Raw genomic sequence first — 12637 nt, 5'->3', positions numbered from 1 at the left:
CATAAAGATTTAGCTGGCTAATACTAATTAATACTTTGCATGTCTTAAATTTTCAAGATAATCAGTACTGGGCTTCACAGAGGAGGCTTGGGGGCCTCTTTTCAGTCACACGTGATGTTTCAAAGCCCTTAGTGGTATAATATAAACTATCTGTGCTTGAGATTGTCCATGGAGGACTCACTCTGGTACTCCTACCCTCAGAGGTTAAGTAAGGACAGAATCTGTCATGGCACCCAGTCATGGAATTTCCCCCAGAATTGTTACTTGTGACCTAAGCACTCTTCATACGCACATACTGTATGTTAGAGTGAAAAAGAACTTTATTTCAGAAGTTTGCTCTAAACATATGAAGGCCTGGACAGAGGCATGTGACCTTGGGGGCAGGACTTAATTGGCCCTGCACCTGCTTTGTATCCATATTCCTCCTTCATGTGAGTAGTATGAGGAGTGGGCTTACTTTATTATCATTTAGGCATCTAAATGGTGGAAACTGTTTTGGGCTGTTATTCTGTTTGCGTACTTACTTAAGAGTAGACATGTAAAATACTGTCTTGTTATTCTTCCAACCTTTGTAGTGCTATATTTAATTGTGATCTCTTGGGTTTTATTGCCATGGTGCTGTAATTTTGATTTTTAGCTGTTAAGTGATTTTAAATTGTTATTTTTTTATTCTATTTGCATACCCTTAGGCTGTCCTAAGGAAAATTGGGACATTCTGGGATCAAATCAGAAACTGGGACGACATCTCTAAATCAGGGACGTCCCTGGAAAATAAGAACACATGGAGGGTGTGTATTTGTATTATTGTTCTTAATTTCTGTTTGTAACCTGCTACAAAAGCTATGTGCAGAAAATAGGAAGATATCTTATTCTGCAATCTAATGCATGCTTACTCAGAAGTAAGTACCAGTGTGTTCACTGGGGCTTATTCCCAAGAAAATGTGCACAAGTAGCTTATATAAAAATAATAACTCAGTTCCCAATGAGTTTGGTTTCTTTTGTACCTAGAAATTAGCAATAAATATTTAATTTTTAAAATTTAATGTGACTTCTGAATAGAAATGAATAGAATATAAAATATACACTCATTTATTTTATTTAGAATCATTTATTTTTTATTGTTTTAATTTATTATTTGCCTTCTTCACATGTGTCAAGCAATTTACAAGTTATAGGTGTAGAGAAAGAATATCGCACATGTGTTTATTTTACAATTTTTATCTTCTTTTTATTTTTATATTCATGTAAAGCCCAAAGTTTATTCAGCTCAGATTGTAGATCCATTCCTGGGAAATCTAGAGACCTTTTTCTTGTTTCGTTTCATCCTTTCCTATTAATTCATGCTTTTCAAACCCTGTTTAGGACAAATTGGATTTTCTTTTGATTTGTAAAACCTGTTACTTCATATATTTAACAAAAGGCTAATTTCCATCCATAAATGAAATGTTTTAAAAAGAAAATGGTTTCCCTTAGCATTAACGCAAACTTTATAAGTTATTTCTGTGTGGGGTTTTTTAATACCCGTGAAATACTTGTGCCTTGAATAGCCCTTTTAAATTTAACCAGAATATCTTTTTTTATAATTGATTTTAGCATTGAGTACTATTTGGCACTATTTCAATCAGCTTCTCTTTTAAAACAAAATAACTAATTCTCCTGCTTTTAAGAGCAATTGGATTATTGCTCATTCAAAGTCTATTATACTCTCCAACCCCATTTTTGTTCATAAATGAGCTGGAAGTATATGACATATTTTGAATGAGTTAAAACTGGATGGGTTTTCAGCAGTGGTACAATATAAAATTATTAATAAATTTAGAATATTAAAGACAAACAGTGTCCCATGCTAAAACGGAGAACTTCTTCAGGGCTTTGTTTTCAAACGTTTCAACATCTGTTAACTTAAAGTTCTACTAACAATACAGTGCTTGGATATAAACCTTGCACCTAAAATAAAATGCTTGCTTCATGCAAATACAATAACCTTGCTTTTAAATTTGAAAAAATAAATAAAACAAAGCTGAAAGGCGCTATTTTCACAGACTGTTTTATGTACACAAAATTGAAACCAGAGAATTAATATTAAACCGACCGTAATTATTAACCTTGGATTAAATTTTATCTTTTATAGAGAGCCAGAGCAACTGCCACCAAAATACACTCGAACAATATTTTATATGTGAGCTTACACAATTTTCTTGCTTCTCTGCTGGAGTATACGTATGAATAGATTGCAAATTATTAATTTGTATACATGCCTAGTTATGATTCCATTGGCTCTGACATTAGGCTTGTTTCTTGTAATAAAGGCCACTGTTGTATGTATACTATCTTAAATGGTCTTTTTGTGACCTTGGTCTGTACCCTCCAACAAATGAGCAGGATTTTTTCACCCTGATGGACATTGGGAGGGGGGGAATCATCATTATCCATGCGGTGCACCAAGGCATACAAACTTCCTTGTGACCGTATTTAAAGAAACGGACACAAAGAAATAGTCATTGCAGTTACAATAGGGGAAATCTAGTATGCATTTCCAAGGAATCACATTTTGGGGAGAATTACAGAATAATTACACATATGCTTAGATCACGAGCATTCAATGAAGCGGACAATATTTTGGGGATTTAAGATGTTGGTGTTGTGGTCGTCTCTAAGAAACCAGGATAATTCAGACATTCAAATGCAAAAATGCACCATTTGGAGAGTGTAATGCGGTCTGTTCTGGTCAGTGTTACAAATTCGGAAAGGATTCCCTGGCTGCAGACATTAGCCACTTAATACTTAAATCTGTTTCCAAATGTAAAGCATAGAACAAAAGTGCTTTGCATTAATGAAATGTATCCTAACACTAGGTGTAGTGACACATTTCATTAATGTGTCACACTGGTGACATAAAATATAATTACAAAAGATATGCCTGTCGCAGAGACTGATAGAATCTTTGGATTGTACCAAAAATAGATAGAAATGTCTGAAGAACTTTAAATAAAAGCCAGGATGTGCAAACTGTTAACAGGAGTTTTGAGAGCCATGAATATGTGCATTGACTTTATTTGGGTTATAGGATCAAACCATGAAAAATAGTCCAGAGCAAAACAAATAAGGAGGGAAATAGAAGTAGGCAATAATAAAATATTTCTGAATTATTACAATGTAATTGGCACCCTGTACTTAACTCCGAGCTCTCTGAATTTTGCCTTCTAATTCCCATTCTTTCTCCCTAGCAGATGATTGGTGACTTTTGCATACAACCTGATCAGAGCTAGCTCTGCATGTGCAATCCTGACTCCTCAATCAAATGTCCAATCCCTGGGAAATGTGAGCACATAGCTGTTTGTGCGTACATTTCCTCCTGTTGGATCAGGGCCAGCAAGTTCAGCAGCCTTGAGAGTATAACAATAAGCAGCACTGAGCTATGAAAAGTGCATTTGTGGTAACTGGTATTCAGAAGTGACCAGTTTATTTTTTTCCATAAGGAGGGATATTAACAGCAATGTTGATTGTGTAATAGAATGGAGCTCACGTAATGTTAAAAATGGTTGGCTAATTTCAACATGTAAGTAGGGCTTTTAGAAGGATCACAGCATTTCTAAATCATTATTTTTTAACACATTGAATTATATACATAGAAGGAAGTTAACTGCTTCTTTGGAGTTCTGAAACAGATAAAATTTAGTAGTTAGGTAAAAATATCAGTGCTGATAAGCAGTTCAATCCAACTTATTGAAGAGTTATTAATTCTCTCTGATCACCAAGAATGTTAATACCAATGTTAACACCATTACCATATTTAATTAATTACTTTTAGGTGGATTCAAGTTACAAGCAAGGAGATTCCGACTAAACAGGAAGAATTTTCTGACGGTAAGATCTGTTTGACAGTGGAACAGACTCCCTTGTATCACAGGGAGTTCGACTAGGGACTAGATGATCTTCAGGGTCTCTTCCAACTCTACAATTCTATGATTGTATGTGCTGTTGGAGGGAGAGATTGAGATGGAGCTTAGTTTGGGCTTTGTAAGCATCTTAGGGTGCTGACTTTCCCTAGAGATCTGATATGTTTGAGCAGTGATTCTGGTCATCTATGAAGTGTTCAAGCTGCGTGCTTCCACTTTTGTTCAACCTGTATATCTATAAAGAAATATCAATATTGCAAAATGGCAATAAGCCTCCAACAACTTCCTTCCAAAAAGAACCAAACCCAAGTTACTGCTGCAATCCTGGAACTTCTCACCTCAGTGGGATGAGCATGACAATATCATTACAGTGGTACCTCGGGTTAAGAACTTAATTCATTCTGGAGGTCTGTTCTTAACCTGAAACTGTTCTTAACCTGAGGTACCACTTTAGCTCATGGGGCCTCCTGCTGTTGCCACACCGCCACCACTCGATTTCGGTTCTCATCCTGAAGCAAAGTTCTTAACCCGAGGTACTAGTTCTGGGTTAGCAGAGTCTGTAACCTGAAGCGTATGTAACCCAAGGTACCACTGTACAGGTTTGCAAAGTACGATAAGAGTAAATAAATGGGCCTAATTCATAAACAACTAAATGCCAACCATAATTCATAAGAAAGAAGAAGCAAGTGTGAATATATAAAAGCAAACGTATAGCAAGTTTTGTTCAGGTGTAATATTTAGTTACAGCAGGTTGCAACCTTAATTTTTTAAGCCTTCTCATTCCTGCTGCTTTTCAGTTTGTCAAGAGGACTGAAGCTTAAACATTTAATTATTTTGATCTCACTCTCCACACCTTAGTTTTAAATGTTCATACTTTATTTTACTTGGAGTTGATAACTGTTTCTTCCATTGCACTAGTTGATCATGAGTGTGTGCATTTGTGCATCTTTTTGTATTTTGTTCCAGTTCAGATTCAGGTTCTGTTCCATTATTTATTTTGTCTCAGGCTCAAGTTCAGTTTGAATCCCTGCTCAAAGGAACTAATACACACGTGGAAATTTTCTTTTGTGTCCTCTTGCCCCTGTGTATTGAATGTGAAGCTGAATGCCAGTTAGTTCAGGAGTTATAACAGGAAATTGATCATCCCAGCGTACATATGAAATGTGCAGTCATAAGTTTAGGGTATTCTTTAGGGAACTGGATAAATTCATGGAATATGGCTCTGTCAACAACTATTAGCTAAATGCAAGCCTCCAAATACTAAATTCTAAGGAGCAACAGCAGGAAAAAACCCTTTTTGTGACCATACTGAGGCTTTCGTTGGCTGCTATTAAAAACAGGTTAAGTTCTACAGGTTTCAGTGGTGCTTACTCCCAGGTAAGTGGAAATAAGATTGCAGCGTTAGTCTGATTTAGCCATACAAGACCTGTAACCTCCTTGCCTCTGTCACCAGATGGCAATACCAAGATCTTGTTGACTTGATCGTATATCCTGATAACCTCTTACCAAACAAGCAGATAACAAAAAGGGATGCTCTCGGCACCATCATTTGCTCTTTCCTTGCCTTTGTTTTCACCTCAAGAATAATTAACAATGTCCTTTCCTCAGGTAGGCTCCTTTAAATGTCACGGAGAGCACATCAACCAAGACATCAAGCAGGGGAGGAGTGTGATTCTCTTTTTGTCTAAAGAAGTAAGACCATTGATTCAGAATGATTACCCTTTGAGTCACACATATTCTTGCTCCAGGAATATAATAAACAGATCTTAAAAGAGTCTGGTGGGAGCAGATGCATGTAAATGCAGCAAGCATAATCAGTGCTCACTTCTTTGCCCTGCAGATGGCTCCAAATACAAAGGGAGCCAGACACAGGAAGCTGCCTAATACTGAGTCAGCCCATTGGTCCATCCAGCTCAGTATTGTCTGCACTGACTGGCAGTGGCTCTCCAGGATTTCAGGCTGGAAATCATTCCCAGCCCTTTGCTGGGGATTGAACCTGTGACCATCTACATGCTAGGCAGCTGCCCAACCATTGAGCCACAGCTCTTCATATCTATTGGCCATGATCTCATGGACTCATATGTCAGCGGAATAGTTTAGATGTGCAGAACACATATATCCATATACAGGGGTACCTCGGGTTATGAACTTAATTTGTTCCGGAGGTCCGATCTTAACTTGAAACCGTTCTTAACCTGAGGTGCGCTTTTGCTAATAGGGCCTCCCGCCGCTGCGTTATTTCCGTTCTCATCCTGGGGCAAAGTTCTCAACCTGAGGGCCTACTTCCAGGTTAGCGGAGTCTGTAACCCGCTTTTTCTATATGCAGTAACAGCAGCAAGAATATTATTGGCCCAAAAATGGAAGCAAGAAGAATTACCAACGAAGGAAGAATGGAGGATGGAATTAATGGACTATGCGGAACTCAACAAACTAACAGGAAGGATTTGAAACCAGCGGGACCAGAAATTCACCGAAGACTGGAGTAAATTTACGGATTATTTGAAAAGTATTTGTGACGACCAGACGACGTTTGTAGGTTTACAAGAAGTTCTGTGAGGAATAAGATAAGAAATATTGTAAAAATGTAGAATAAGAGATGATATGTTAAAAGACGTAAAGGCAATATTAAATTAGGAAATGCATAATAAGTGATTTAGACGAAGGATTATCAGAGGTGCTGATGGAAGTCCAATAAATTTGTGATAAACTGTGTGGTATGTTTTATAATTTTATATGATAAAAACCAATAAAAATATTTATATAAAAAAGTGGAGTCTGTAACCCAAAGTGTTTGTAACCCAAAGCATTTGTTACCCGAGGTACCACTGTCCCTGCTTTCATTTAAAAATATATTTTAATGTGATTAATTTATGTGTTTTCAAGCTAAATCATATACACATACCAGAGTAAGTATGCCATCCTATACCATTTTTTCTGAAAGAAAGCCCTATAGCACTAACTTGGATTTGTTTCTGAGGAGGTATACATAGGATTCACTATATTTCTAACTGTACTCATTTACTTCTGAGTGGATATTTATATACTTGCACTGTAAAGTCTGAAGTCAAACAGTCAGATTGTGTATCCACATTAGTGACCAGAGGAGAAATGAGTGCTGGGAGGAGTGCAGAGAGAAGATACACCATGGTTCATCTGTATCAGCACAACCGGACACCTTCAGCTGCCCCTGCTGCAATAAAGCATGCCTCTCCCGTATTTATATGCCTTTTGTCTTTGTCCATGGAGTTTTCTTGGCAGGGATACTGGAGTGGCTTGCGGCTTCCTCCTCCAGGTGGATCACGTTTGGTCAAAACTCTCCACTATGACCTGTTCATCTTGGGTGCCCTGCTCGGCATAGTTCATAGCTTCTCTGAGTTCTTCAAGCCCCTTCGCCACGGCAAGGCAGTGATCCATGAAGGGGACAGCAGCCACGAAATTAAGAGACGCCTGCTTCTTGGGAGGAAAGCAATGACAAATCTAGACAGCATCTTAAAAAGTAGAGACATCACCTTGCCAACAAAGGTCCGGATAGTAAAAGCTATGGTTTTCCCAGTAGTGATGTATGGAAGTGAGAACTGGACCATAAAGAAGGCAGGTCGCCGAAGAATTGATGCTTTTGAATTATGGTGCTGGAGGAGACTCTTGAGAGTCCCATGGACTGCAAGAAGATCAAACCTATCAATTCTGAAGGAAATCAGCCCTGAGTTCTCACTGGAAGGACAGATCCTGAAGCTGAGGCTCCAATACTTTGGTCACCTCATGAGAAGAGAAGACTCCCTGGAAAAGACCCTGATGTTGGGAAAGATGGAGGGCACAAGGAGAGGGGGACAACAGAGGATGAGATGGTTGAATAGTGTCTTCGAAGCTACAAACATGAGTCTGACCAAACTGCGGGAGGCAGTGGAAAACAGAAATGCCTGGCATGCTCTGGTCCATGGGGTCACAAAGAGTCGGACACGACTAAACGACTAAACAACAACAACTCCCGTATTGGTCACAGCACAGCCACAGCAGGCGCTGAGACTCTCCAACAGTTTGACTTTCAATGTCACTTGAGACAGACGAATGCCAACAAAGTACCTTCAATCTCAGGAGGCTAGAGCAGGTCTCCTGCTAGGAAAGGCAATGATATTTGGGGCTATTTAGTTTAGAAAAGAAAGGCAAGTAAGGGGGGCACGATAGACATGCATGATGTGAAGAAAGTTTTTCTCATAGTACTAGAAACCAGGTCAACTAATGAAGCTGAAGGTAAGGATATTCAGATTAGACAAAAGGAATCCATCTCGTGAACTACTGAACTCACTTTCACAAAATATGGTGATGGCCACTAATGCTGTCAAATTCATGGAGGATGTGGCTATCTTCTCTTTCTTCTTCTTTGGCGATCACTTGAAGCCAAGTCAAATTGTCTTCCAAGAACACGGTCTTAATAATGAGTCCGTAAGTGACTGTGGAGGCCAATTCTGGAGTCACACGTCCTTTGGAGGCCAATTCTGGAGTCACACGTCCTTCTGGAGTCCTTCCACAGTGCGGACATAGGTTTCCGGGCGGAAGTTGATCATGGTGAGGGTTTGCCAAGCATGCCTTCTTAGCATGTTTCTCCCTTTTGTCCTGAGTTCAAGCATCTTCAAAGCCCATGACACCTTTGGTAAAGACTGTTCTCCAATTGGAGTGCTCGCAGGCCTGTGTTTCCCAATTGTCAGTGTTTATATTAATTTTTTTAAGATTTGCCTTGAGAGAGTCAATGTGGCTATCAATGGCTACTACTCATGATGGCTTACTACCTTCAGGACTCTACAATGAAGATAGCCAGGAATTCCTTTACACTGGAGATTTTGGGCATCCATAGCAGAGGTCTAATTTCTTAGTGATGAACTATACAACACTTCCTAAGTATGTAATTTTTATGCATGACAGCATAGTTTATGGAATGGAACAATTCACATTCTGCATTAAAGCATACTGACACCAAGGAATGTGTATGATCAAGTCTTTAACCGATGGCAAATTAAATCAAGGGGATATCAAAACAGTTTAAACCAGCAAGAATGGTTTCTTTTCAATTGCCAAAGCTTCATCATACAGTGGTTACAATTATTTACTGTAGGTGTAAAGCATAAATAGAATATGATTTTTTTTAATGGCACAAAAATTCTATGAGGGTTCTACAGGCTGCCAAAATCTGCATAAGAAAAAGGCTAAGAAAAAAGAAAAAGGCTGAGGATTTGCATCTGGTACCCTTTCTTATTAAGAAGGGAAATATGAAATCTGTTCCATAGTTTGGGGTAGACGTTTGTGCTCCTTATTCTTCTAGTGAAAAATTAAGTCACTGAATTTTTTGTTTTGGTTTTGGTTTTTCCCCCTGCTAGTCTAGATATGGTAACGTCAAGCATTCACACCCAAAAGCAGGGGAAAAAATCTATGAAACTTTTGTCTTCTCAGGGAAATAAAGCAGCAATCAGAAAGAACTTTCCATTTGTGCCAGTATCCTGTTGGCAACTCTTTAAACAGGTTTATGAATGTGCTGAACAAAGGTCAAACTGAAAGACACACAAATAATTAAGTTGCTGAAGGCTGCATTTGGGTAGTTCCAAGTGTAGTATTTCTTTGATTGATAGCTCTGAACTATACCTGGGGGTTTCAGCAGTATCACTTTATTCTAAAACAAATTCACAGCTATTATTTATTACAGGTGATTCACTCATTTTTCCTGAGGGCAGAGTCTCTGCTGTAAAGGTACCAGTTTCCCTTTCTTCAAGCTGCAATATTTTATTGCTTGAAAAATGACCGCCTCCTATTTTATTAGGGCAATCTGTGCTAAAACAGTTGTTGAGTGGTATGTGAGTGCGTGAAACTGTCATGGACCTATGTGTGGTGTGAGTGAAATTGTAGGAACAGTATCCATTCTGCTGTAGGCTGACTCTACCAGTCACATTGAGCTGTACCAGACTAAACATTTGATGTAGTTCAGTCTATTTCAGGTGCATCAAGTAAGCCACTACCATCCTAAAAGAAAACATTACATAGGAATGCATTATAGATCATGTGTCTCCCCCCCCCCTCTTGTCTTTTTCTCTAAATGAAATAGCCCCATATGTTGTAATCTTTTATCATTGGGTAGTTGTTCCAGCCCATTGTTAAAAACTATTCCAGCTACACAATATTCTTTTAGAGATGTCCTTTGGAACCAAGATCATACCCTTAGCATACGCCTGTCATCAAATGAAAAGCTAATGGACATAGAAATAGAAAAGCAGATAGCTGAAGTGATGGAGGTATGGTATCTTGGGGACACCAGGGTCTAGCAAATTTGTCATTTATGGTTATACCCTTCTCCCAATGGTTATCTTACTTAGAATCATAGAGTTGGAAGGGACCCAAGAGTCATCTATTCCAAGCCCCTGCGATGCAGGAATCTCAGCTAAAGCATCCATGACAGATGGCCATCCAACCTCTGCTTAAAAACCTCCAAGGAAGGAGAGTCCACCACTTCCCAAGGAAGAACGTTCCACTGTTGATCAGCTCTTACTGTCAGAAAGTTCTTCCATATGTTTATGGAATCTTCTTGCTTGTAACTTGAAGCCATTGGTTCAAGTCCTACCCTACTGCTCTCCCTTAGTTGTTGGCTACTTCCCCTGGTTGTGGGAAAGAGTGGGAACAACTTTTTAGTTTGGCTATGGCAATAACTTGAATCACACCACCATTATCAGTAATATATAAAACAGTGAAAAATGTAAATTGGTGGCATGTCCATCGTACAGGTATATAAACAACCAGGAAATAAGGTGAGTTTTTGTTAGTTATTTTATTTTTATTGTCCTTGTTGAAAGATTAGTGTAGTAAGTTGTGGTCAAATTAGTGCACCATATAAGAACAAAAGGGGAAAGAGGGAAATGGAGCATATTGCAGTGGAATCCTTTCTAGTGCTATTTTTCTAGAAAAAGAAGTGCCAGAGCTTAACACGAACTTTTCCCTTGTTTTTTTGAATGACAATGGTGCCCACCTGAGAGGTGCCAGAGCTGAGCTCCAGTGAGCTTCAGCTGTGTGTGTGGGGGGGGGGGGAGTCCAAATCCTTTCTATGAATATTGTATACTCCTATGGCTGTTACTTGCATTGGGAGGAAAGTTCATATTGGCATCAATGAGTCTTTTCCCTTCTATGCAAATAGCATTGGGGGTGGGGGTGAACAATACTGGGACCATGCTGAAGGCAAGGGTTACATTTCCTTCCCTCCCCCAGCCCATGGTTCTGATCTGGATCCCCCCCCCTTCCACTCAACAGTCTGAAATTCAGAACAGAGAGCTGAATCTAAACAATTAGATGATGTCTGGGGCATCCCCTTGGCTGTGGCCTGACTCTTAGGAATACTTAACATAATAGATAATCAAGCCCTGCTTCAGCTGCACTTCTACAATGAGACAATCTGTAACAGCAACAGCTCAGACAAATTGTGACCGGAAGATTAATGCTACTTGATATAATATATGGCAGCGCTGAGCAGAACTGGAGGAATACATTTATTTAAAATTGTTATCATCTTGCCAATGATTATTAAGACAATGTGCAGTTTGCCAAAATACCGGTATGTATCAAGCCACCTCTCTCTTTGATTGCGGCTAATCTCATCCTGTTCATTTTTTTTATTGCTTGGTTTAGATATACATCAGAAGGGACGCAGGTGGCGCTGTGGGTTAAAGCCTCAGCGCCTAGGACTTGCCAATCGAAAGGTCGCGGTTCGAATCCCCGCGGCGGGGTGCGCTCCCGCTGCTCGGTCCCAGCGCCTGCCAACCTAGCAGTTCGAAAGCACCTCCGGGTGCAAGTAGATAAATAGGGACCGCTTACCAGCGGGAAGGTAAACGGCGTTTCCGTGTGCGGCTCTGGCTCGCCAGAGCAGCGATGTCACGCTGGCCACGTGACCCGGAAGTGTCTCCGGACAGCGCTGGCCCCTGGCCTCTTAAGTGAGATGGGCGCACAACCCCAGAGTCTGTCAAGACTGGCCCGTACGGGCAGGGGTGCCTTTACCTTTACCTAGATATACATCATACAATGCCCATGGGTCATTCATATTTGGAAGCTGATCAGCTGCGACTGATTGTAAAAGAAAATAAAAATAAATGCAAGCTGAGGTAATCATAAATACTTATGTTCTGCATTTGTAAGAAATCAATCATTTAGCATGGCAACACCTACACTCTAGAACTCCCTTCCTTATTCACATCAGGCAGGAGGTGACCAAAAGCATTTTTGTTCAGGCAAGCCTATCCAGACATGCAGAAGTCAACATGTGTTTGAATCTGTTTTTAGCTTTTTGTAGATTTTCATTATTATTACTTTTGGAATTTTTCACTGACAGTTTTAATGTTTTGTGTTTTTTGTGTTTGTTTTTTGTACATTGTTTATAGGTTCTGCTTACAATCAAGTATTATATACATTATGATAAATGAATGAATGAATGAATGAATGAATGTAATTTTATAATCTGCTTTAGTTACAAATTTAGCCCATGCAGTCCTTAAGAGTAACCTTTCCCAGTCAAGCCACCATTCACCAATGGTCCCAGGATAGGTGGCTTATTTTGTAAAACTGATTAAAATACGGCATAGCACTTAGTGGCAAATGGTATGGTGGGGCACCAGCTGCTTCCATGTGAAGAGTGCGCATGTATTTCTGTGAAGCTACTCAAAGCTATGCGGAACCTCTAGGATTTGCTGTGTGCAAAGGAGGTTCATGTTCTGAAA

General features: G+C 39.4%; 1 long non-coding RNA gene across 1 annotated transcript; it reads left to right on the top strand.

Annotated features, from left to right (window-relative positions):
- The first annotated feature begins 650 nt into the window (after window positions 1-650).
- Window positions 651-6567, top strand: LOC309353820. Its single transcript, XR_014162020.1, has 4 exons — window positions 651-788; window positions 3812-3867; window positions 5508-5591; window positions 6226-6567. It is a non-coding gene; the product is annotated as an uncharacterized lncRNA (long non-coding RNA).
- The last annotated feature ends 6070 nt before the right edge of the window (window positions 6568-12637 follow it).

The sequence above is a fragment of the Podarcis melisellensis genome, assembly GCF_964234715.1.
Source record: "Podarcis melisellensis genome assembly, chromosome: 1".
Lineage (NCBI taxonomy): Eukaryota > Metazoa > Chordata > Lepidosauria > Squamata > Lacertidae > Podarcis > Podarcis melisellensis.
This window is presented reverse-complemented; position numbering and strand designations above follow the sequence as displayed.